The sequence below is a fragment of the Microcaecilia unicolor genome, chromosome 6, assembly GCF_901765095.1.
Source record: "Microcaecilia unicolor chromosome 6, aMicUni1.1, whole genome shotgun sequence".
Lineage (NCBI taxonomy): Eukaryota > Metazoa > Chordata > Amphibia > Gymnophiona > Siphonopidae > Microcaecilia > Microcaecilia unicolor.
In genome coordinates, this window is record NC_044036.1 from 129,145,622 (window position 1) to 129,171,128 (window position 25,507).

General features: G+C 42.2%; 1 protein-coding gene across 4 annotated transcripts in view; it reads left to right on the top strand.

The window, feature by feature from the left end:
• Window positions 1–25,507, top strand: part of CHL1 (cell adhesion molecule L1 like) — a 147,891-nt gene that overhangs the window by 17,099 nt on the left and 105,285 nt on the right. For 2 of the 4 annotated variants that reach the window (XM_030208518.1, XM_030208522.1), the window contains exon 1: window positions 10,958–11,189. The exons of 1 other annotated variant lie outside the window; for it this stretch is intronic. The gene's annotated coding sequence lies outside the window, so the exon portion shown is untranslated. Of the gene's footprint in view, window positions 1–10,957; window positions 11,190–17,419; window positions 17,477–25,507 lie in introns of those variants that run through there. One more of the 4 variants, XM_030208521.1, reaches the window with a different exon arrangement.

The following is a 25,507-nucleotide window of genomic DNA, read 5'->3' on the forward strand; positions in this document are numbered from 1 at the left end:
CCTGCCTCTGGCACTGTCGTTGACTAGAATTGACAATATCTCTATACTGTTAAAATATCAGATATTCAACTTACTTTATTTGCCTCTTCTACCTACAATCACTAGGTCCTGCTAATTAATTACAGTTATGTTGTGATATTAGCTATTTAGCAGACAATATTTTCAATGTTGTTATAATCTTAGATATTCAGTTGACATTAGTTGCCTCTTCTACCTAAAATCTCAAGGTCCTACTAATTAATCACTGTTTTTGTTGTTGTTGTGATATTAGCCACTTTGCTGACAATATTTTCTAACAGTCCCACTAATCAATCCTTATATTCCTATTGTTGTAGTGAATATCTCTGCAGCTGACTGTGCTTTCGACCCTGTATTTTAAACTCATTAGCTAATGTTCTATTATAACTAACACAACCTATTGTGTCTAGTTAATTATACCTCTTTATAGCCTTACCAATTGCCCCACTATATTCCTTATCATAATTGTGAATATAACAACTAAGTTTGGTATTACATACAGACATCTGCCAAAATGTTCTTCCTAAATACTCTTATTGCTATCCACTCACTTGCTCTTATCCTTTCAACCTAAAAAGACCTCCCGCTGGATATCAACTTCATACCAGTTCATCACCACCATAAAAGACTTAACAAACCAACCACATCTTCAAGAACCGATCTCAACCACAGAAACCCATCCCAGCTTTACCTGGCTACATTAGAAGAAGAAAATCCAACATTAAATAAGTCTAAAATAATCAAAACCAAAGCATAAAAACAAGACAAATCATAAATATTCCTCCACCATCAAATACTATTAAACCTTACTTATCTATACATATAGGTTACATTAATGCCAGATCATTAGCCAATAAAACCGAAATTATATCTGACTGGATTAAATCTGACAACCTTGACTTGCTCTTCATTACTGAAACTTGGATCCGTAACTCTATAGACCCCATCATACTTGAACTCTGCCCTCCTGGCTACAAAATTGCACATTGGCCTATAAAAGAGAAAATTGGTGGAGGTATAGCATTAATCTATAGATCCAATTTTTTACTTGAAACCATTTCTGAATGCATTACTCCACAACTAGAAATCACCTCATTTAAATTATTCAGTCCCACATTATATGATTTTCTAACTTGCATCCTATTTTACAGACCCCCATGCAACTGGAACCATAACCAATCTACCTTCATGGATTTCATATCTAACTTGTGCATCAACAACCCCAATGTAATTATCCTAGGCGATATAAACCTTCACCTAGAGGATTCCAAGTCTGCCCATACCCAAGAATGCATGGATCTTCTTTATTTATGCAACCTCACCATATCTCCTCCACAACCCAATCACATCAAGGGCCATTCATTTGATATAATTTCTTATAAATTTTCCTCCTACCAAAACTTCATTACATCCGACATTGATTGGTATCCCACACCATGGTCGGATCATTACAAAGCATCCTTCACCCTGCTATGGCGTAAAAAAGGTCAACCTAAATCTCATGCCCCTACCACTATCCTTACCAGAAGACGGATCAATAATGTTAAATTCTGGCAACATATTTATGCGAACAATTGGTCAATTCAACCTAACTCTGATCTCTTCCTTACAAACTGGGATAATAGATGCGTAATGATATTGGATGAAATTGCACCACTACGATCCATGACTACACGTAAACGTAACCCTTCAACGTGGTTTAACGACTTGCTGAGAAACTTAAAATCACAAACTAGGAAACTGGAAAAAGCATGGAGCAAATCTAGAGATAACCTTGCCTTTAATACGTGGAAACAATCTCAAGAAACTACAATACGCCATCAAACATGCTAAAAGAGCCTATTATACACAAAAAGTCTCAATGTTTGGCACAGACATTAAGAAACAATTCCAACTTATAAAAAAACCTCTTAAACACAGGTCCAGTGATATCATCACCTATAAATCGTCCTTCGGCCGATCAATTGGCAAAGTAATTCAGAGAAAAAATCATTAATCTTCGTAATTCAATCTCTAAAGATAACTTCACTGTTGACACCTTCCTTGATGAACTGGACCCTGGACTAGATGAAGTTCCGGTCGACCGTTATTGGACAAATTTTACCCCCCTTACTACCAAAGTCATCCTAACCATCTCGAACTCTCTCAGTCACAATGCCACCTCGACCCCTGTCCCAACTACCTTCTGAAAGGTGCCCCTTCATGCTTTATCTCTGATCTGACCTCCCACTTAAACTTTTTACTTCAAAGAGGCTCTTTCCCCACCAAGCATGGTAATATATTACTAACACCTATTCCAAAAAATCCAAAGAAACCTGCAAATGACATTACCAATTACTGTCCAATTGCATCCATCCGTCTAATCACTAAATTGTTGGAAAACAGAGTGACCTCACAACTTAATGAATATATCCAGAAATTCTCCATCCTTCACAAGTCCCAGTCGGGTTTCCGTCCTGCCCACAGCACAGAAACGGTTCTTCTAACCTTAATATCCAAATTCAAACATGAAATAGCAAATGGATACAACATCATCCTTTTACAATTTAGCTTATCCAGCGCTTTTGACATGGTTGACCATTCCATCCTTACCAAACTCTTGGACAAACTTGGGATTGGTGGAAACATTATCAACTGGATAAAAAACTTCATTACAACAAGATCCTACCAAGTCAAAGGGACTACAAATCTATCATCCCCATGGTCATCAGAATGCAGAGTACCACAGGGATCCCCACTCTCCCCGATACTTTTCAACCTTATGATGATCCCCTTGGCCAGACTACTAACCAAACATGGCCTAAATCCCTTCATGTACACCAACAACATCACCATATATATCCCCTTTAAATCCAACTTATCTGAAATCTATGACAAACTCATTATTGCCATGACCACTCTAACCTCTTGGGCCAATGCTTTTAAAATGAAATTAAATAAAGAAGAAACGCAATGCCTGGTTCTCTCTCCCCAATACTCCCCTCACCTCCCGACTACTCTCAACATCCCTGATGTCAAACTCTCTATATCCGACAGCTTAAAGATCCTTGGAGTAACGATAGACAGCCATTTATCTTTTGATAACCACGCCAAATCCACCACGAAAAAATGTTTAATATGATGTGGATTTTGAAACGAGTGAAACCATATCTCCCATTCAACACTTTCCGGAACATGGTGCAGTCCACTGTTATTACCCACGTTGACTACTGCAACAGTGTTTTTTTAAGATGCAAAACCCAAATACTGAAGAAACTCCAGACTGCACAAAACAAGGCAGCAAGACTTATTTTTGGCAAATCAAAATTTGAAAGTGCATCACCTCTTCGAGTAAAGCTTCACTGGCTCCCCATCAAAGAAAGAATACATTTTAAGGTCCACACAATGATCCACAAGGTCTTACACAGTGAATCCCCCGGCTACATGAATGATTTGATCGACCTCCCTGCCAGAAACAGTTCTATATCCTCACGAACTTATCTCAACCTACACCTTCCCAACTGCAGAGGAATTAAATACAAGACCTATTATGCATCCAGTTTCTCCTTTTTGGGCAGCCAGCTTTGAAATGCACTACCAAGATCTATCAGATCAATTAACGATTACTTACCCTTTAGAAAAATGCTGAAAGCTCATCTCTTTAAGCAAGCCTACTCTAATGTCCCAACCTAATTTTATTAACCTCCACTCCCAATTCTGTTCTGACACTGATACCGACCTCATCATTGGCTTTACTTACCCCACCTCCCCATAATTCCCTCTACTCATCCCAACCTTTCTTCTCTATCTCTCCTTTACTATATACCTCCTTACCCCATTTCCCCAACCTATACTATCCTATCCTGTTTACCCTCTCTTTCCCTAATCATTCATTATCGAGCTTCAACTTTTCATGTTTCATTACCAGTGGTGTAGCCAGAAGGCAATTTTTGGATGGGCCAATAAGTTGGATGGGTGGACACTAGAGTTGCCAACGTTTTGAAAGAGAAAAAAAACCCAGCCACCTAATACACCCATGCTTTGCCCCTACCCCACCCCATGCTCCACCTCTACCTCACTCCCAATTACTTCAATGAGAGTAGCAGTGCAGGCTTCAGTGGCCAATTGAGAGCTAAAGGAAGTACAAGGAACTGCACTCTTCTTCAGCCCCCATTGAGCCACAGTCCTCCAACACACATATGGTACTGAAAGGCCAAACATTGAACACAAAAACACATTCCGCATCCAGAGAACCTCCTAGCCTTCCATCAACAATGGATGCAGAGCACAGCAAGGACATTTCCCCATAAAACTCACCCTACAAAAATTCTGGTAATCTCAATAATAGACATGTTGCAAAGTGATTTTAAAAAATCTACAAACAAAACGTCACTCAAAATCTAGAGCAAATCTACCATGCCAGCACTAACTTCCAAAACCCGGATCCTCTACCTATGAAAGGTAGTGCCCTAAATATTAACAGAGCAGCTCTAAAATATTGATACATCTATCAAGAAACCTGAACAATCCAAATTAGTACAGAATGCTACATAGAAACATCATGGTGACAGAATACCTCGGGGCCACAAGAGGCAAATACAGAATAAGTGACCACAAACTCTATAAAAATAAATTAAACTGAAACCCCAAGAAACCAGACCTTGCATGTAGTACAACACTAGAGAAACAAAAAAGAAAGGCATTTCCTCCTGTGCAAAATATAAAGGTATCACATGTCAGGGATGGTGGTTTTTTTTAGGGGAGGGGTGCAAATAGGGCAATTGTGCTTGGCTCTCTGGCCAGAGAGAGCCCCAAGCCTGCCAGAAGCTGAAGAAGGTGCAGCCTGGTAATGGGCTTTGGGGTCCTCTCCCAGATTTCTTCCCTGGGCCCCCAGCCATGTCTGACATATGCCAAATCTGACATAGTCTAATCACAAAATAGAAATAAAAATAATGTTTTTTGTACCTTTTTGTTGTCTGGTCATTTTATTTTTCATTTCATATTGGTCCCAGTCTCTGGTTTCTCTGCTCCCCTGTGTCTTTCCTGTCCATTTGACATTTCTTCTGTCTCCATGTCCACCATCCATCTCCCATCTCTGTGTCCATATATTTCCTTATCCAGAATCTCCCTGTGTTCATATCCCCACATCCATCAACATTCCTTTGTGCACCCATGCACCCCATTGCCCAGCATCTCCCATCTGTGTTCCTATTCTCCCCCTTGTCTGGTATCTCCCCTCTGTGTCCATTATATTTCTATTCCCATATCTCCTCCCCACTTCCGGGTCCATTGAATCTCTATTCCCATATCTCCCTCCCCACCCCCCATGTCAGGCATTGCCCCTCTGTGCCCATATGCCATCCCAATACAGCATCTCATCTATGTCCCTGTCCCCATGCTATTACTACTACTACTATTTAGTATTGCTACAAAGCGTACACAGCGCTGCACAAACATAGAAGAAAGACAGTCCCTGCTCAAAGAGCTTACAATAAGCTTTAAAATAAAGAGCTTTAAATAAGCAATTCAAAGAGCTTTAATAAGCAATTGCAAACTGGCAATAACATACTTCTCTTACAATTCGACATGTCCAGCGCCTTCGATATGGTCAACCATGGAATATTACTACATATCGTAGAATACTTTGGAATAGGAGGTAACATTCTTAACTGGTTTAGAGGATTCCTGACTTCAAGATTGTACCAAGTAACAACTACGAGGCTATATCAGCCCCCATGGACACCTGAATGCGGAGTTCCCCAAGGATCCCCCCTTTCACCAACCCTCTTCAACCTAATGATGACACCCTTGGCCAAGATACTAGCCAATCAAAACCTCAACCTATGCATATATGCAGATGATGTCACGATTTACATCCCGTTCAAACATGATCCAAAGGAAATCTCCAACGAGATTAACCAAAGCTTCCAAATAATGCACTCCTGGGCGGATGCATTTCAGTTAAAACTTAACGCAGAAAAAACACAATGTCTTATACTCACTTCATAACATAATACAAATAAATTTACCACCATATCCATACCAAACGTTTCCCTTCCCATCTCAAACACACTGAAAATTCTTGGAGTCACCATTGATCGAAATCTTACACTTGAATGCCACGTGAAGAATACAACTAAGAAGATGTTCAACTCCATATGGAAACTTAAAAGAGTAAAACCTTTCTTCCCAAGATCCATCTTTCGCAACCTTGTACAGTCAACGGTACTAAGCCACCTGAACTACTGCAACGCACTCTTTGCCAGCTGCAAAGAACAGACAGTCAAGAAACTTCAAACAGCCCAAAATACCGCAGCCAGACTCATATTTGGAAAAACAAAATATGAAAGTGCAAAACCCCTAAGAAAGAAACTAGACTGGCTCCCACTTAAAGAACGGACCACGTTCAAGATCTGCACGATTGTTCATAAAATCATTTATGGAGATGCCCCGACCTACATGCTAGACCTCATGGACCTACCTCCCAGACATTCTAAAAGATCTGCCCGCACATTTCTTAACCTACACTTCCCCAGCTGCAAAGGATTAAAATATAGAGTAATACACGCGTCCAGCTTTTCCTACATGAGCACACAGTTGTGGAATGCACTACCAACAAACTTGAAAACAATTAACGAAATAACTTTCGCAAATCTCTGAAAACCTCTCTCTTTAACAAGGCCTACCACGAGAATCCATAGCTTAACGATAACACTTCACCACTCTACCCTTACTTTGAACGACGCCTTTCTGTAACTGTTTGCTTAGTTCTCCTCCGTTATCCTTGATCTCTTTGTAACACCAACTGTATTTTCAACCCTGGAATGGCGATGCCATAACAGGTCTTTGTAAGCCACATTGAACCTGCAAATAGGTGGGAAAATGTGGGATACAAGTGCCAATAAATAAATAAATACAATCTAATAGACAAAAAATAAAGCAAGCAAATCAATTAATTTGTAGAGGAAATTGGAGGGTAGGTGGAGGCGAGTGGTTACAAGTCAAAGCAATGTTAAAGAGGTGGGCTTTCAATCTAGATTTAAAGATGGTCAAGGATGGGGCAAGACGTAGGGGCTCAGGAAGTCTATTCCAGGCGTAGGGTGCAGCGATACAGAAGGAGCGAAGTCTGGAGTTGGCAGTAGTGGAGAAGGGAACAGATAAGAAGGATTTATCCATGGAACGGAGTGCACAGGAAGGGGTGTAGGGAAGGACGAGTGTGGAGAGATACTGGGAAGCAGCAGAGTGAGTACATTTATAGGTTAGTAGAAGAAGTTTGAACAGGATGCGAAAACGGATAGGGAGCCAGTGAAGCAACCTGAGGAGAGGGGTAGTATGAGTAAAGTGACCCTGGCGGAAGACGAGACGGGCAGCAGAGTTTTGATCTGACTGGAGAAGGGAGAGGTGACTAAGTGCTCCCATCCAATGCTCATCATCTCCCTTCTGTTTCTTTGTACCTCTCTATATCCCCTTTCTCCCTTCCACACACCAATGTGTCCCTTTCCTCTCTAACCCCACTCCAACCAGCAACTCTCCTTCCCTCCCCCTTATGCATCTGGTTCATTCTCCACTTTATCTCCTTGATTCAACATCCCTCTCCCTTTCCTGTAACACTAACCCCTCCCCCTCTCATAGGTCCAGTACTTCTCTCCCTTCGTTCTAGCCCCCCTTGCAGGTCCACATCTCTCCCCATCCCTCCAGCCCTCCCCTGCAAATCCAGCACCTCTCTCCCTTTGCTGCAGCCTCCCTTGCATGCCCAGCTCCTCTCCCCCTTCCCGCCTGCCCTCCCCCACATATCCAGCACCTCTTTCCCTTCCCTCCCACACCCTCACCCAGCACATCTCTCCCTTCTCTCCCCCTACATATCCAGCACCTCTCTCCCTTTGCTCCAGCCCCCTAGCATACCCAGCACCTCTCTCCCTTCCCTCCCACCCACATATCCAGCACCTCTATCCCTTCCTTCCCACCACATATCCAGCAACTCTATCCCTTCTCTCCCCCTACATATCCAGCAACTCTATCCCTTCCCTCCCCTGGCAGTTCCACATCTCTATCCCTTCCCTCCAGCACCTCCTTACATGCCCAGCACCTCTCTCCCTTCTCTCCAACCTCCTATCAACAAGCATTCATGTCCAGGGCCCCCCCCCTCCAACCCACATGTCCAGCACCTCTCTCCCCTCCCACAGTTCTGGCAACCGCCACCCTCCGTGTCTTCCTTACCCAACCCCCATCCTTGCCGCGGCACTTGCTCACTCTATCATCGCCGCCCAGCAGGAACTCCAAACTGCGCTGTGTCAGAGCCTTCCTCTCTGCTGCGTCCCACCCAGCCTGCGTAAACAGGAAGAGATGCGGGAGATACAAAGGCTCTGACACAGCACTGTTTGGAGTTCCTGCTGGGCGGCGATGATAGAGAAAAGTGCAAGCGCTGCGGCAAGGATGGGGAGAGAGGGTAAGAAAGATGTGAAAGTGCCGGAACTGCAGGAGGGGTTAGAGGCGCTGGACATGTGAGGGTGGAGGGAAGGGAAGAGGCGCTGTGCTGGACATGTGGGAGTGAGGTTGGAGGGAAGGGAGGGAATGTTTTGGTTTGGGTGTAGCGCTTCTGGGTGGGCCTGAACCAAGATTGGATGGTACACCCCTGTTCATTACAGTTTGAAATTTTCTTCTATCCTTATTAGAATTTGTATTTCAAATTACTATGTAAGCCGCATTGAGCCTGCAATGTGTGGGAAAGCGCGGGGTACAAATGTAATAAATAAATAAATAAATAAGACATAGGGAACAGGGACTTCCTACAGCAGTCTTGTGAGACTGCCACAGGAGGTCCCGGCAGGCATTTTTGACTAAGGAACTGATGGGGCCAGGAGGGACTGGGGAATCATTCCTGCCCAGAAGAGGCCACCAGACCACCAGGGCATTTAAAGGTAAGCTCAGCGAGGGCCTTCGGGCTGTGGGAAGGAGGTAGGTTTGTACTGGTGGAAGAGGTAGGGATGTGCCTGGGAGGACCAGCGAGGATGCACTCTATGCCAGGAGGCAGAGCAGGGCCAGATGGACCCACTCTCTGCTTGGGGGGGGGGGGGGGGGGAGAAGGTGCCATTTTCAGCTTTGGTTTAGGCTAAAACAGAGTGGTAAATTTCAGCTGTTGATTTGGTTTTGGTCAAAACTGAGAACCCCAGTTTTGGTTGCCCCCCAACTCCTTGCATTTGCACACTAAAGCTCTGACATGCACCCTTATAGAACAGTGCTTAGGGTGCTTACCCTCATAAGTACTATTTTCCCCCCCACCTTAGGCACATAAAAGGACATGTACCTCTAAGTGGTTAGTTAAAGACTTGCCCTTTATGTATTTTCTGAAGTTTGTATGTACCACAGACAGATGGTTCCAGTTGTAAGTAAGAGGGTAGATGATTGCAGATTGTGAGACCTCTCACACTGAAAACTGAATTTTGTATTGAGTCTAAAGGCTTGATATTCACACCATGGGAGGTAGCCGGGCTGTCTCCTGTGGTCAGTGCTAAGCCCTGATATTCAGTTTCAGGCCCTTTCCAGCTAGTATTTAGATGAGCTGGGAAAACTGGATATCCCACTGAAATGCCACTTACATAGTAACATAGTAGATGACGGCAGAAAAAGACCTGCACGGTCCATCTAGTCTGCCCAACAAGATAAACTCATATGTGCTACTTCTTGTGTATACCTTACTTTGATTTCTATCTGCCATTTTCAGGACACAGACCGTAGAAGTCTTGCCCAGAACTAGCCCCACCACCCAAACACCAGCCCTGCCTCCCAATCTCGGCTAAGCTTCTGAGGATCCATTCCTTCTGCACAGGATTCCTTTATGTTTATCCCACGCATGCTTGAATTCCGCTACCATTTTCATCTCCACCACCTCCCGCGGGAGGGCATTCCAAGTATCTACCACTCTCTCCGTGAAAAACTACTTCCTGACATTTTTCTTGAGTCTGCCCCCCTTCACTCTCATATCATGTCCTCTCGTTCTACCGCACTCCCATCTCCAGAAAAGGTTTGTTTGCGGATTAATACCTTTCAAATATTTGAACGTCTGTATCATATCACCCCTGTTTCTCCTTTCCTCCAGGGTATACATGTTCAGGTCCGCAAGTCTCTCCTCATACGTCTTGTAACGCAAATCCCATACCATTCTCGTAGCTTTTCTTTGCACCGCTTCCATTTTTTTTACATCCTTAGCAAGGTACGGCCTCCAGAACTGAACACAATACTCCAGGGGGGGCCTCACCAACGACTTATACAGGGGCATCAACACCTCTTTTCTTCTGCTGGTCACATCTCTCTCTATACAGCCTAGAAACCTTTTCTGGCTACGGCCACCGCCTTGTCACACTGTTTTGTCGCCTTCAGATCCTCAGATACTATCACCCCAAGATCCTTCTCCCCGTCCGTAACTATCAGACTCTCTCCCGTGGATTTCTACTCCCTAAGTGCATCACTTTGCATTTCTTCGCATTGAATTTTAATTTGAAGAGTCAATTATCCAGTTATCTATCCTTAAGTAGATTTAGCCCCAACAAATATCAGCCTCTATTTTTCTAATGCAACCTAATATTCACAGTGCTGAATCACATCCTTGAGTTTACTGGCCCTCAGGCTTTTCTCTCATTCCAGGGAGGGATTTACTTCTAGTTCTTATATGTTTTGCTTAAGACAGTATATTTTCATTCCTTTTGCCAGTTCAATGTTTCCTGTGGAGGTTTAAGAACATTCATTTGAACACATGATATCTGAACAGTGTGAGGAGTGCTGTTCCAAAATATTACAAGCTAGGTCTTGCACATTGCCATTTTCTGTATTACTCACTGGGAGGACAGTTTGGCTCACAGACAGTCCTGCTATCATTGGATTAAAAAAACAATCTGTTGCCGGGCCCTGAGATCAGTGGGTGTGCACAGCAGCTGCTGAATGTCTACACCTTCTACTGCAGGACTCTGCTCAGACCTTTTCCAGATTCGTCACCATTATAACCAGTCTTTCTTGATAAGATTTTAGCATTGGACACACCTTAATGATATTAAATTTGGGGGGAGATTGCCTTATGGTAGAGGTGTCCATATGGTTACTACAGGTTCTGTTGGGCTCACAGGTTGATCTAAGAGAGACGATGCTCCAGGATGGCTTTAAAAAGTGTGGGAACATGTTGGTGAAACCACCTCACAAAGGTATTTAAATATTTATATTTACTGTAGCTTTTTGTTCAACCTGAAAAAGAGATCTGCTGGAACTGAAACAATTACTTTTCTTTAAGGAGTGCAGAATTGTGTCCTGACTATTGAAAGACTATCAGTTTTCTCAGATGAGCCACTCTATGGGGATTAGTTGCTTTAGCTATATTTTTTATTTAAACAGACTCTTGCTTTTCTTTACTCTAAACAATACAACAGGAACAGACATGAAACAGTACTGTTTGCTTTCCTTTTCTTCATTAAACCAATAAAGAATAACATCTAAGAAGTGGTTGTTACAATACATCCACTCTTTACCTTCCAAATCATAGAGTGGAATTTTCCAAAGCTTAATTGGGATGTAACACACATGTGGGGCAAATTTCAAATTAGGCAGATTGGTGCATTCTTTACCAGTTCTCAAAGCGAAAGTACCTGGTCAACATTTAAAAACTCTTTGCAGTCAGAATTGGGTACAGACTGATAAGTGTGTTGTTGTTTTTTTTTTTTTTAATTCCTGCCAAGACATGGTTAAATGTTGTCCATATTTGTCAATTTGTGACCAAAATGTATCAATTTACATTGAAGACAGGGCTGCATATTCTAAGGGCAGAGCCAAAAGTTATGTGGATAACTTTGTCTAAGTGGTGCACATAAACCCAAGGAGGTTTAGTAAGGCAGGAGACAGCCTGATGTCACAAGGCTGAAGCTGTCTCCCCCACACGGCCACCATATTGGTACACCCAAAACAAATTATCATGTGCTGCATCCACGTTGTCATTGTTAATTGTTATTTTATCTCAGGTATATTTAGAAACATGCTGTGCAGCATATGGATGTACACAGAGGAAGTGTCATAATGAAATAACCTTTCATTGGTTAGAGTTAGTAATTAGTTCTAAATTGTAATCATTGTGTTATTTGCAGGTCTGGTTGTAGGAACATCCTAGCAGGCATTGTATTGGTACTGAGATTTTTTTCACCTAGTAAAGGGTCACCAAAACAGACATCATCTTATGAGAATCAGATGCTCAACATTCACAGTTTTTAGTTTTAAGTACAACGTTTTTTTAAAAACTTTAATTAGGTTGAAACCTGGGAGCATTTAAAATCTTCTTTTCCTGTGCTTAGATCAAAAGAGAAAGAAGGTATGTCGATACATGCTCCTTTTGTTTTGTGGAATGCAATGGTAAACTATAAAAATGCACTTGATATTTTTTTATTACTACCATTTAAAAGACAGGTATTGAATAATGAGGGAAGAGCTAATTTCATGCATTAGTTCTGTCCTGAGTCAGTCTAAATGTACCAACATTGTCCAGTTCTGTTGTATATATTTATTTCTTTTTAAGTCTGTTTGGATGTAAATTGCATTTTTATGTAATCTTTGTCTCCTAGCTGTGTGTTTGTATATAGATGAGTTTTGTTAAATTTATTTGCATGTTTAATTGCCTTTTTGATGTTCTCACATTGCGGAATTTGAAATGTTGAGGTTCCAATTACGCATATTGTTGCCTTCCTTGACTTAGCTTACAGAGTGGGAAATTTTCCATGACCTGTCTAAAATGGGGCTGTAAATAGATAAGACAAAGGGATTGTGATAAGCGGGTGACTAGAATGATAACAGCTGAATAAGGTATGTGGAACTGTGTGTGATATTGTGCCATATAGATTTATTTATTTAATTTATTTATTTAGTCAAATGAGTAAAGGTGCACATGTATGTCTTAGTGCATGCTTGAAAGTAAATTTGAGAAACTGAACAGGCTGTAGTACTGAGGGGAGCTTATAATAGTTTGTAGTCATGCAAATAATCATTGTCCATGAGAATGTGAAATTCCACAGATCTAAAGACACCAGATGTTAAAACAAACACCCCCCCCCCCCCAACAGAAAAAGTCATAGATAAAGCAGTCATTGTATATTACCTGCCTCACCCTTATCTGAAAGGCAAACCTCTCCCAAAATAGAATACAAGGAGACAAGAACACTGGACAAAAAAAAAGCACATGGAAGTTTTTCCAGCCCTTCACTGAAACAAACACACATAAAACATTGTAGTGATTAACAAGTCAACAGAAAGCTCAGATCACAAATGCCTACAGTAGATCACAAAAGTGACTTCTGTGAAAGAAATCAAAAGATAAAAGTAGAGAAGGATTTCAAGTCTTGATATGCTGACAGTTGAGCCAGGTCATTCATAAGCAGGAATGGTCTATCCAGTGTTGTTTTTCTAGGAAAAAAGGTGCCGGTACTCAAATGCTAGGCCACCCTTCAGGAGTGGGATGATCACTGAGGGATCCACCCCAAAATAGCCAGGCCCCCAACCAGCCACAGAATCTATGACAAGGTAGAATTGGTGTGTAGAGCCTGAGCTCTTTCATTAAAACTTGGGGTCCATGGGTCAATTTTAGCAGACAATGGAAAAGGTGCCGGTACTCAGTACCCCCAAATACCCCCTCAAAAAAAGCCCAGGGTCTATCAATAATAGTACTTCCTAAACATTAATCTAATATGACCTCACTTTAATGCTTGAAAGTTTACCGAAACTCAGAGATCAATTTAAACAAATTAATTGACCTCCTCTTCCTCACCTGCCTCCTTTCCCTGCTTCACCCAAAGTGACAAAGCTGCAGTCAGCATAAAGACTTTGAATCAGCGAACTCTCCCATTTTGACCTGGAGAACCTGAAAAGTTCCATAAATTGCAGGGAGAAACTCTGGAAAGCTCAAGGCTTAGCATTTACTGCTGTGGCCTCTCCCCTTCAAACAGCATTCAGAGGAAAGGAGGGGAGGTGCTGGAGAAAATTGTGTCTATGTCTGTTGAGACATAGAAAAACTGAAGGCAGCATTTACATACTTTGCTTTCCCTAATAGTATATCAAGTGGAGTGGAGGAGTGGCCTAGTGGTTAGAGCACCAGTCTTGCAATCCAGAGATGGCCAGCTCAAATCCCGCTACTGCTCCTTATGATCTTGGGCAAGTCACTTAACCCTCCATTGCCTCAGGTACAAACTTAGATTGTGAGCTCTCCTGGAGCATAGAAATATCCAGAGTACCTTGAGCTACTACTGAAAAAGGTGTGAGCAAAATCTAAATAAATAAATAAGCATTCAAAGTAAACTGCTCCCAGGTATCCATAGCTGTCAGCTAACTGCTCATTTGAACTTGTGGTTTAAAAAGCAATCAAGGGAAAACTGTGCTTAACTCTTTGGTAGTAAAACGTGCCTCCGATAAAAAAAGGTGGTGCTTTACTTGGCTCCATTTTGATGTGCAGGTTTTAAAAACGAGCTTACTAATATGTACAAATGACAGAATTTACATGTACAGAGCACTGAGTGATTCTGCTCTTTTTTTTTTTTTAATGGATATTCCCATTGTACATACCCTCAAATGAAGAAAAGCACTGGTGAGTTAGAAGGCTAAAAGAGAATATGAAGAGAAAATTGCTGCCAAGGCAAAAACTCACAGTAACTACTTTTTCAGGTATATCAGACACAGAAAGCCTGTGAGGGCATCTGTGGGATCTTTGGATCACAAAGAATAAAAGGCAGACAGGGCCATAGCAGAGAGACTGAATGAATTCTTTGCTTCAGTCTTTACGGATGAAGATGTAAAAGATCTATCTGCACCAGAAATGGTTTTCAAGGGTGACGATGCAGAGAAACTGAAAGAAATCTCAGTAACCTGGAAGAAGTACTGAACTAAACCCAAACCAACAAATTAAAGAGTAGTAAATCACCTGGACCTGATGACATACATCCAAGGGTATTGAAAGAATACATCGAAAGGTACTGAAAGAATTCAGAGGCAGATGCATCAACCAAATGTTAAAAAATCTAAAACGTTAAAGTCCCTAACGATTTAAAAAAAACAAAGAATGCACCAAAAAAACAAGTCGCACATGCTTGATGCGGTATTCAAAAGTACAATGTATCAAAGAATCATAATCCCCGTCCGTAATCGGCCCCTAAAGCATGCGCAGAGCAGCCAAGCATTTTGCTGGCTGCTCTGCACATGCCACAAACGTCAAAACACCAACAACAAAAAAAAAACAGAAACACGTGGCTCCCTGCTTCCCCCTGCCTATAGAAAACAAAAATCAAAAAAAGGATCGGGAGGGGGCAAAGGCGCTCGTCAGGAGCGCCCTGTATGGACGGCCTTGCCCCCCCCCAAGGTCGCCGCTGATGCCCGCTTCTGTTCGTATAAAATAAAAAATTAAAACAAAACTAAAAAGTTTAGCAGCCAAGGTCCCCCTCCTTACCTGTGTCTCTCTGTACTCCTCCCATAGCTCCGCCTCCCGGCAACCTCCGCCCCGTATCCCGCCCCCCTGAGGTCGTCGCTGCCGCTCCCCCCCTCCACCAGACCCCCCTCCGCATTACCAGGCCCATGCAGCGCCTCTCACCTCTGTATGAAGGCGCTGCACGGGCAAGAAGACCGTCTGATCAGCTGAGTCTTCAGGACGTCTCTTTCCTTCATCTTCCCTGAGCTGGCCCCGCCCCCGTATGACATAAGCAGACTGGGGCAGGCCCAGTTCAGGAAGACGAAGGAGAGAGACGTCCTGAAGACTCAGCTGATCAGACGGTCTTCTTGCCCGTGCAGCGCTGCATGGGCCCAGTATTGCGGAGGGGGGGTCCGGTGGAGGGGGGGAGCGGCAGCGATGACCTCAGGGGGTGGGACATGGGGCGGAGGATGCCGGGAGGCGGAGCTATGGGAGAAGGAGTACAAAGAGACACAGGAAGGGAGGGGGACCTTGGCTGCTAAACTTTTAAAGCTTCTACTACCTGAAGCTTGGAAGGTCGCTAATGTAACACTGATTTTTAAAAAGGGTTCCAGGGGTGATCTGGGTAATTACAGACTGGTATGCCTGACGTCGGTGCTGGATAAAATACTGGAAACTATTATAAAGAATAAAATTATAGAACATATAGATAAACATGGTTTAATGGGACAGAGTCAGCATGGTTTCAGCCAAGGGAAGTCTTGCCTCACCAATTTGCTTCATTTCTTTGAAGGCATGAATAAACATGTCGATAAAGGTGAGCAGGTTGAAATTTGTATCTACATTTTCAGAAAGCTTATGGTAAAGTTCCTCATAAGAACAGAAGAATAGCCTTATCCTGCTTCTAATAGTCCAGTTCTAAACTAAACTATCCGTGCAAAACAGATTACCCGGATAAACACTGTCTCTTCATAGTACTACAACATACTGCTCCTTTATCTGTGTCTGTGATCCCTTTTTTTTTTTTTAACTCTTTCTAATGCCTGGTCTCTCATAGCTTCTGTTTTACTCTTTCTTTCTGTCATTCTTTGTTGTGTGAACTTATTGCATTTATAATTTATATATATATTTTACTTTTGATATTGTAAGCCACCTAGAAGATATGTTTATGTATATCAAATATTAATAAAGCTTGAAAACTTGAAACTTTTAGGTTATTGATTCCCAGATGCTGATTAAATCTAGTCCTTAGAACTGTTTTTATTTTAAATATACCAGAGTCTTCTCTCCACTCTGTGATCCTCTTTGACATACACAGAGGCAGATATAGAAAGCTCATGGTAGAGTCACACGCTGACTTCTGAGTGCATGGCTTCTACTGCGAACATAACATTGCAGAATGCAGTAAGTTAATTAGATGTACATTTTATGCACAGAAAACCTGTGACAAATGTAGGGGGAGAATGCCAGATGCATGTATTTATTTATTTATTTATTTATGGTTCATTTCTACCCCACATTTTCCCACAAATGCAGGCACAATGTGGCTTACATGAATTATAGAAAGAAGAAAAGTACAATACATGAATGCTACAGAAGAATAAGGATGTAACACTAACAACAATGATGATGACTAAACAGCAGAGTTACTGATGGAGTATGTTTTTTCGAATAGGAACGTTTTCAGCAACTTCTTGAAAAGATGGTGATCAGCTTGCGATTTTAAGTACAAAGGTAGAGCATTCCAATTCTTCGGGCTGGAGTAGTGGAAAGACGAGGCAAAAAGAAGCTTGTATTTGACTCCCCTACAAGTTGGGTAATGTAGTTGAAGATAAGAGCGAGCTGTTTTTATGGCATTTCTTGGCGGTAGATCTATTAAAGGAATCATATATTCTGGTGCTAATCCGTAAATTATTTTATGTGTTAATGTGCAGATCTTGAAAGCGATTCGTTCTTTTACTGGTAGCCACTGTAGATTGAGATGCAGACGCTGCGCAGGAACCAAGCGCGATTTTCCCAAGATGAGTCTCGCAGCAGTGTTCTGGGCAGTCTGGAACTTTCTCAGTAAGTGCTCCTGACAGCCCGCATATATCCCACTACAGTAATCTGGGAGAGACAGGACTAGCCAGTGAACGAGAGTGCGGAAGAGCTCTCTGGTGAGACAGAACCTTATACACTGCAGCCTCCACATTGCATAGAACATCCTCTTGGTTACCGCTCGCACCTGCAGGTCCAGTTGCAGATGAGGGTCCAGCTCAACACCTAGAAGTCTTAGGCTTTTTGAGATAGGAAGTGTCTGGTCTTTGATGACAAGGGTGCTTGAAGAGAATTTGGTGTGGAAGGATGAGAGGACAAGACACTGAGTTTTGTCTTTGTTTAAGTTGAACTGAAACACCTTAGCCCACAGATCCATGATGGAAAAACTCGCTTTGATCAAATCTGTGATTTCAGCTAAAGAGGAATGGAAGGGGATGTAGATGGTTATATCATCTGCGTAGATAAATGGATTTAAGCCTAGGTTAGCTAGTGCAGTTGCCAGGGGAAACAGCATGATATTGAATAGTGTTGGTGAAAGAGGCGAGCCTTGGGGTTCCCCACAAGAGGTTTTCCAAGGAGCGGAAAAAGCCAGTGTGCCTTTGACCTAGTATGTTCTTGATAACAGAAAACCCTTGAACCAATGTAACACGCTCCCTCCGATGCCTAAGGTATCTAGTAGATGTAGTAAGATGTTGTGGTCCACCATATCAAATGCGCTAGACATATCGAACTGCAGCAGTATATTTTTTTCCAACAGATATCTCCCTTTAATATTTGACAGGGCGGTAACCAGGACTGTTTCAGTGCTATACTGAGCACGGAATCCTGACTGTGAGTAATGCAGAATGTCAAAGTTCTCCAGGAATTCATTTAACTGAGTATTTACCATGCTTTCCATTATTTTGATAAGCAGTGGTCGATAGTTTGAAATTACGTCGGCTTTGATCTTTGGATTTTTTGGAATGGGTGTGAGAAGTATACTGCCATGCTCAGGGGGGAAGATGCCCTGTTTCAGCATGTAATTTAGATAGGAAGTCAGGTCAACGATGAAGCGCTTTGGAGCCGCTTTTAAAAGGTGGCTTGGGCAAACATCCAGACCACAATACTTGCTAGAGAACTTTAGTAGTGCTTTAGATACGTTATCTGCAAGAATGCTACTAAAGGCAGTCCATGTGCGATCGGCTGGACATAATCAGTGCATGGAATCCAATGTGTTTAGGAAATCATCCACAGCTGCGGGGGAACAGTTAGTGTTGATCTAAGAATTTGTATTTTCTCATTGAAATAAGTAGCAAGCAGGTCTGCCGAAGGAAGTTCGTCTTGGGTGGTCTCCGGCTTATTGGTGGCAAGAAAAGAGTTCAAGAGCTGGTTTAGCTTTTTGCTATCTTTTCCTGTAGGTTTCTCAGTAACCGTGGCTTAATGTGCACATGTAACATAATAACATAGTAGATGACGGCAGAAAAAGACCTGCACGGTCCATCCAGTCTGCCCAACAAGATAAACTCATATGTGCTACTTTTTGTGTATACCTTATCTTGTTTTGTACCTGTTCTTTTCAGAGCACAGACCGTATAAGTCTGCCCAGCACTATCCCTGCCTCCCACCCACCAGTCCCGCCTCCCACCACTGGCTCTGGCACAGACCATATAAGTCTGCCCAGCACCATCCCCGCTTCCCACCACCGGCTCTGCCACCCAATCTCAGCTAAGCTCCTTAGGATCCATTCCTTCTGAACAGGATTCCTTTATGTTTATCCCACACATGTTTGAATTCTGTTACCATTTTCATTTCCACCACCTCCCCTGGGAGGGCATTCCAAGCATCCACTACGCTCTCTGTGAAAAAATACTTCCTGACATTTTTCTTGAGTCTGCCCCCATTCAATCTCATTTCATGTCCTCTCGTTCCACCACCTTTGCATCTCCGGAAAAGGTTCGTTTGCAGATTAATACGTTTCAAATATTTGAACATCTGTATCTTATCACCCCTGTTTCTCCTTTCCTCCAGAGTATACATGTTCAGGTCAGCAAGTCTCTCCTCATACATCTTGTAACGCAAATCCCATACCATTCTCGTAGCTTTTCTTTGCACCGCTTCAATTCTTTTTACATCCTTCGCAAGATACGGCCTCCAAAACTAAATACTCTAGGTGGGGCCTTACCAACGATTTATACAGGGGCATCAACACCCCCTTTCTTTTGCTGGTCACTCCTCTCTCTATACAGCCTAACAACCTTCTAGCTACGGCCACCGCCTTTCACACTGTTTCATCGCCTTCAAATCCTCAGATACTATCACCCCAAGATCCCTCTCCCCGTCCGTACCTATCAGACTCTCCCCGCCTAACACATACATCTCCCGTTGATTTCTATTCCCTAAGTGCATCACTTTGCATTTCTTCGCATTGAATTTTAATTGCCAAACATTAGACCATTCTTCTAGCTTCCTCAGATCCTTTTTCATGTTTTCCACTCCCTCCCGGGTGTCCACTCTGTTACAGATCTTAGTATCATCCGCAAATAGGCAGACTTTACCTTCTAACCCTTCGGCAATGTCACTCACAAATATATTGAACAGAATCGGCCCCAGCACCGATCCTTGAGGCACTCCACTACTCACCTTTCCCTCCTCCGAGCGAATTCCATTCACCACCACCCTCTGTCCGTCAACCAGTTCCTAATCCAGTTCACCACTTAGGGTCCTATTTTTAGCCCATCCAGTTTTATTTAAGAGCCTCCTGTGGGGAACCGTGTCAAAAGCTTTGCTGAAATCTAAGTAGATTACATCTATAGCTCGTCCCTGATTCAATTCTCCTGTCACCCAATCAAAGAATTCAATGAGATTCGTTTGGCACGATTTCCCTTTGGTAAAACCATGTTGTCTCGGATCTTGCAACTTATTGGCTTCCAGGAAATTCACTATCCTTTCCTTCAGCTTTGCTTCCATTACTTTTCCAATAACCGAAGTGAGGCTTACCAGCCTGTAGTTTCCAACTTCTTCCCTATCACCACTTTTGTGAAGAAGGACCACATCCACCGTTCTCCAATCCCTCGGAACCTCTCCCGTCTGCAAGGATATATTAAACAAATCTTTAAGAGGACCCACCAGAACCTCTCTGAGCTCCCTCAATATCCTGGGGTGGATCCCATCTGGTCTCATGGCTTTGTCCACCTTTAGGTTTTCAAGTTGTTCATACACACTCTCTTCCGTGAACGGTGCTCCATCCACTTCAATCTCATTTGTACTTTTTCTAGTCCATCGCGGTCCTTCTCCAAGATTTTCTTTGTGAAAACAGAACAAAGGTATCTATTTAGCAAATTTGCTTTTTCTTCATCATTATCCACATAGCGGTTTGCAGTATCTTTAAGTCTCACAATTCCCTTTTTAGTCATTCTCCGTTCACTAATATACCTGAAGACATTTTTGTCACCCCTTCTTAAATTTCTAGACATTTGTTCTTCCGCTTGCGCTTTCGCCAGACGTATCTCTCTCTTGGCTTCTTTCAGTTTCATCTGGTATTCCTCCCTGTGTTCCTTTTCTTGAGATTTTTTGTATTTCTGGAACGCCAACTTTTTAACCTTTATTTTCTCAGCCACTTGCTTGGAGAACCATATCGGTTTCCTTTTCTCTTGCTTTTATTTACTTTCCTTACATATGTCCAAATCAAAAGTGAGAGCACACATCTGCACTTGTTTTCTGTGCCTAAATCTGAGCTTTGCAAAAATTGTTTGCAATTTAAATTTTTGAGGGGCTCATATTTAGGCACAGATGAACAGGCATAAGAACATAATAGCCATATTAGGTCAGAATAATGGTCCATCTAGCCCAGTATCCTGTTTCCAACAGTGGCCAATCCAGGTCCCAGGTACCTGGCAGAAACCCAAATAGAAGCAACATTCCATGCGGAATCCCAAAGAGTAGCAACATTCCATATTACCAATCCCAGGGCAAGCAGTGGCTTCCCCATGTCCATCTTAATAACAGACTATGGACTTTTTCACCAGGAACTTGTCCAAACCTTTTTTTCAACCCAGATACTCTAACCGATTTTACCACGTCCTCCAGCAGCAAGTTCCAGAATGAACAAATATTTCCTCCTATTTGTTTTAAAAGTGTTTCCATGTAACTTCATTGAGTGGCCCCTAGTCTTTGTGCTTTTTGAAAGAGTAAAAAATTGATTCACTTCTACTCAATGTAGAATCAATGTGTGCTTTCACTTTTGGTTTCTTTTGGACATGCACACGTTTGTTGCTTACCATCTGCATTTAAAACTTGCACAGGCTTCCTTCTTCATAACAAGCCAAAACCAGCAGTTAAATGTGAAGGATTTAGAAGACATGCTCTCTGGGAAGCCTTTCACGCAGCCCCACACCTGGTGAAAACATTATTGCGTTATATGTGCATCATAAGTGGGCGGCATGCTCTCTGATTTTGCACAGAATACCTTAATTATATTTTAATACAATCTGTAGCTGTGTCTTTCCGCACAAGCTAACACCCACACACAATTTCTCTCTGCATCACTAGGCACATACAACCCACATTCAACCTGTGGTAACCCCGCAGCTAAGCCCATTGTTTTCTGCATCACCCCACACTCTTTCAAATGGGTGTTTTCCTCACAGTTCTTTACTCCTTTTTGTTAAGCTCCAGTTTGGGGCTCCAATATGTCTTCACTCCTCTTGTGCTGTAGGCCAAGCTAAAGTCAACAAGTTCCTCAATTAATTTATTTGTTTGCAGTCGGACAAAGGGTATATAAAATCCTCTCTCTTCACAAAAGACATATACAGGTCCTCAACTACAAAGCCAAAAGAAATACACTTTTCACTGATTTGGGAAACAAAGAAATCCATAGAAATCTATGCTGCTACCTAGGAGTCACTGGCTTTTATAGGTATAGGCAAACTATTGAAGCTATACCAAATGGGAGTGTTGTAGAAGAGGGGTTTGTACCTCTTCACTAAGGTGGTATGGTCCTGCTGCCAGGAGTATACTGGGCTACTGAGGGTCCAAAGGGATCCACAGCGGTATGTTATTGTTACAACTGTGGGGCAGGAGTAGTATTGAATCGCCGCTGACCTATGACGATAGTAAGTAAGAGGGTTTAGAGAGAATGCTGGAGGGGATTGAAAGAGCACGGGAGAGGTTTTCTCTTTTTTTATTTTGCAGTGGGGGACTGGCTGAAATTGTAAAATAAAACCAAACAGGATGAACATTCATTTATTCTTCTGTTTTATTTGACAAATGAAATCAAATGAAACCGAAAATTTAATTTCCAAAGAAAGAACATGCAAAGGCCAATATTCAACTGTGTCCATGTAATGGTATCCAGAGAATTTTGTCTGGTTATTTTATTTTGATATTCAGACTATATATCCAATCTAAGGTTAACCAAATAGTTGTCTGGTTAACTTTACATCAAGCTGAGGAACCTCAGTAACTCTGACACCTTTGCCCAGCCAATGCTGAACATTGGTGTTTACCAGCTAAAATGGAACTATTCACTTAAACACCCCAGCAATTTTTTTTGGACCACATAAATGTTGTTGGGACATTGAGATTGGGGGGGGGGGAGGAGAATAATTTTCTCTGTCAGGGTTTGTACATCTAACTCCAAAATTTAAGCAGATAAACTTTTTGAATATGAAGGTAACACGCCACCACATCAGAAGTACAATAAAAATTAGCAAGGAAATGAAATTAACTGCACTGGAAATCTAATGCTTATTTTTAATAGAAGTTTACGACATGAGGCTGGAAGCTAGGATCCCAGACTCTTTAAATATTGGTGTGGAAGTATTTGGCTCTTTTAAGAACCTCAACAAAAGTGAAAGTAGATAAGTGCTTATGAGAGTGCAGACTCACATTAAGCTGTCTTTGTGCCCTAGGGCTGAGAGATTTTCATGACGTTTTCCAGTGCTACTAAGATCAAGCAGTAGGAATGTTTCCCGCCAACAAGATGAATGAGCATGGGAGCTAATCAAAGCCCACCTAGACATGCAGGGTCCTCTAGTTTCACAGGCACATCTGTCTCAAACACAGCACATTAACTGCAGTATGAGCTAGAACACAAACACAGAAGGATTGTCTGTTAGGGCTGGTTAGCACAGCCCGAGACTAAGTTGGCAAGAGTAAAGTTGAGCTATGATTTTGGGAAGTTTGGACTACTGTAATGTGACTTGTTTGGGGTTACCAAATTCTTGTGTACAGTCACTTCAAGTGATACAAAATTATTTGAACTATCTATAATGGAGCATGTGACTGTTTGAAATGGCTGCCTGTGAAGCACCGTCTTTTGTATAAACTATTGTTGCTTACACATTGTGTGTTGTACCATGATTCATCTACTTACTTGAAGAAGGCTGTGATATGATATGCATCAATGCCTGCACTGCGGTCACAGGAGCACTGTAATCTTGTACCTTCTCTTCAACATTTTTGCCTGTAGTTAACTAGAGCTGGTATATTTTCTGTGGTAGCACCAGTGGAGAGAACTAAACTGCCCTTGCAAATAATGGTGCAATCACAGCTTATTAGCTTTAAAAATAATTTAAAAGACGATCCAGCTGAAATTCAGAACAATTTAGTTGCCTAAATGACACGTATCCAGATATCCAATGATATAGCTGGATATCCCTGGCTGAATATCACCAGTTAGCACCTAGAATATAGCTGCTTATATCATGGGATATAACTGGCTATTTGCCGATTTTCAGTGCAAAGCTGAACACAGAGAGGAACACTGAAAGGATTAACAAATGAAACTGAAAGAAGCCAGCAGAGATATATGTCTGATGAAAGCGCAAGCAGAAGAGCAAATGGCTAGAAATGAAGGAGGGAGTGAAAAGAACTTTTTCAGGTATATTACTGAAAGGAGGAAGACTAAAAATGGGATTGCGAGACCAAAAGATGCTATGAGCAGCTATGCGGATAATGATGAGGAAAAAGCAAATCTGCTGAACAAATACTTCTGTGTTCACAGAAGAAAATCCTGATGAAGGACCATGATTGACTGGCAAAGGTACACAAGAGAATGGAGCAGATATAGCAACGTTAATAGAAGAAAATCTGAAGGTTGACAAAGCCATGGGACCGTACAGGATCCATCCTAGGATATTGAGGGACCTCAGAGAGGTTTTAGTGGGTCCTCTTAAAGATTTGTTTAATAAATCCTTGGGGGGGAGGAGAGTTCCATGGGACTGGAGAAGAGTAGATGTGGTCCCTCTTCACAAAAGTGGCGACAGAGAAGAAGCTGGAAACTACAGGCCAGTAAGCCTCACTTCGGTTATTGGAAAAGTAATGGAAACTATACTGAAGGAAAGGATAGTGAATTTCCTGGAATCCAATAGGTTAAAAGTTCCAAGATAACATGGTTTTACCAAAGGTAAATCATGCCAAACAAATCTGACTGAATTCTTTGACTGGGCAATCAGAGAATTGGATCAAAGACGTGTGCTAGATGTAATTTACTTAGATTTCAGTAAAGCCTTTGACACTGTTCCTCATAGGAGGCTCTTGAATAAACTTGACAGGCTGAAGTGAGGACCCAAAATGGTGAACTGTATTAGGAACTGGTTGACAGTGCCAGAGGGTGGAGGTTAATGGAGTTCATTCAGAGGAAGGAAAGGTGAGTAGTGGAGTACCTCAAGGATCAGTGCTGTTCAATATATTTGTGAGCGACATTGCCGAAGGGTTAGAAGGTAAGGTTTGCCTTTTTGCTGGCGATACCAAGATTTGTAACAGAGTGGACACCCTGGAAGGAGTTAAAAACATTAAAAAAGATCTGCAAACTGTGTTTGTGTTAGAAGAATGACCTAATGTTTGGCGATTAAAATTCAATGCAAAGAAGTGCAAAGTGATGCACTTACGGAGTAGAAATCCAAAGGAGATGTTATGTGTTAAGCAGTGAGAGGCTGATCTTGGAGTGACAGTATCTGAGGATTTGAAGGAAACAGTGTGACAAGGTGGTGGCCATAGCCAGAAGGATGCTAGGCTATATAGAGAGAGGTGTGACCAGCAGAAGAAAGGAGGTGTTGATGCCCCTGTGCAAGTCATTGG